Source organism: Pundamilia nyererei, unplaced genomic scaffold, assembly GCF_000239375.1.
Source record: "Pundamilia nyererei isolate P.nyererei 1_Seehausen unplaced genomic scaffold, PunNye1.0 scaffold00002, whole genome shotgun sequence".
NCBI classification, from domain to species: domain Eukaryota; kingdom Metazoa; phylum Chordata; class Actinopteri; order Cichliformes; family Cichlidae; genus Pundamilia; species Pundamilia nyererei.
Window position 1 is genome coordinate 2,203,460 of NW_005187403.1, and position 2,364 is coordinate 2,205,823.

Sequence of the window (2,364 nt, forward strand, 5' to 3'; positions counted from 1 at the left end):
AGGAGGGGAGAAAGTGTAGAATATCCCGGCTAGCATATGGATAATCCGCAGCCTTGGCTTTAAGGTAAGCCTTGAGACGACACGAAGGCCACTCCTTTTACCCTGTTTCCTGTAACGTTTCCTGTGCAGATTGGAGAGGGGGAGGCAGGACATACTGGTGGGGGAGTTCCGCTATAGAGGGGTGGCGTCACCCAGGGTCCAACATGGATCCGGGCGATGCGAGTAAGAGAATCGGAGATTTAAAAGCATTTGTCTGTCGTAAGTTATTAGTGCATAGCCACCTGATGAGCATAAAACCAAAACAATAAGGAGTACTATGCCAAGGCGCAGACAAGGACGGCCTGCCATACACACCGGCGCCATCTTGAATAAACATCACCTCATTCAGCCTGCAGTAGAGGTAGGCATGACATTAGACACTATTCATTTAAGATGTGATGGAATCAAAGTAATTTTTTTCAATCAAGACAACAAAAGACAAACATAAGAGAACACAAGGCAAGCCTATAGCAGCATAACAGCATAACTAAGGGAAGGGTCAAATGCATGTAGTGTTTTCTAATGTTGTCTAAGGCGGACATGTATGACATGAAAAGCATCACAGCTCAGAATTCAGAACCAGGCTCCAGTGGAAGGTAGTTTAGTTCTGAATTGGAGGTTGTTATACACATCACAGATGGAAACCCAAAAGCAAGTTTTTTTTCTTTATTAGCTTATGCACAAGGTGAGGATTTTTAAATCAAACCACTATCTTGGAGTCAGCATCCAATCAGCTATTGGGTCAAATCATTGCAGATGGCACAGTAAGATGAACAGTGTTTTGTGTAATGCATTTCAAAGTAACGCATTACTGTAATTACAAGTTTTCCTTGATGCAGTAATATAATGTGTTTTAGTACTAAATTCGATTAAATTCACTTTTATTTATATAGTTCCAAATCACAACAACAGTCATCTCAATGCCTCAATTTATATTGTAATGCAATAATACAAAGAAAGCCCCAACAATCAGACAGCCTCTTATGAGCAAGTGCTTGGCGACAGCAAGAAGCCTCCTGCAGAACCAGACTCAGTAATTGGATTACAGTTTTGCTGTTTCTTGAGCGCCAAAGAATAATCAGTTATCTGCATGATACGTGGATAAAGAAAAACAAACCAAAAAAAAGCAAAACAAAACATCAAATATGTTTTTTTCTTACCGTGCACTTGTGCTACAATCAGCTGATTTCAATTCTTGTGCAGGAAGGAGAAAAATATTGGAGCACTCAACAACTTTTGAGACATTGCTTTTATTTTTTATCGCATTAAAGAACAAGAGCATAATGGTAAAATGTAAAGTGTGTACAGGCTAGAAACCGCTGCATTACACTCCCAACAAAAGTTTGGCTCTTTGCAGGAATCTTCACAAACAACATGTTGACAATAAGCTAGAGATAAACCTAGAGCAATGTCAAAGCTGAGTACATGCCGACATAGAAATTACTCCAGCGCATAGTTAAGTAACATACTGGATTATTTTCCCGATTCTCCCACTGAAAACGCTACGTCCAGATGAACAGAATCAACTTTTGGGAACATACTGGATTACTTTAAGAAAAGTAATAAGTAATACATGACTTTTTTGTAACAACCCCAATACTAAAAACAATATAATCAAAGAGTGCGTGTTTCTATGATGTAGAAAACTGAAAGAATCTTTGAGGAACTTCACATTTTAATTTTTTCTTTTAATTTCTGAAAACATTTTCTCAAGTTTTGAGTCCATCAACCGGTGGATGGAAACTAACTTGTGAGCATGCTCATTCTAGCATTTAGCTACAGACTTGCAGGGATTTTAGCACAGATTTACTGGACACTGTTCTTGTTTTAAGATACCCACCAATCACATGGTGAGCTGAAACATCTAGGCTTTTGATATAATTACAGTTATCCAGACATGTCCCCGACCCCTTTTACAGTTACCCTTTTCCTCTCCGTAATCTCTTCAATCAGCCTCTTCGCTGATTCCGTCTCTTTTGTCTTCTTCCATTGGTTTTTGCTGCAGTTTCCTTTGCTAGCGACCCTTTCATTACCCCCCTTACACCTCCTCTGACCCTGTGTGGACTCATGTCCCTCCCACCCCTTGCTCTTTTTGCCCAGATGAATCTATGCCATCATCCTCTCTTCATCTATCAGGGTGCTCTCATTGTTTTGACGTCTAGTTAATTCTCGGCTCATGATTTATCAAATTCTTATTACCGCTTGGTGAAAGCCTCATTCATTGTCCTGATGTATGGTAATGATAGTCCTGGTGTAGCTGCCTGAATCGCAACAAACCAGCTCATTTTTTCTTCTTCTTCTTCCCCTGTTTCCTTTATGATTGCC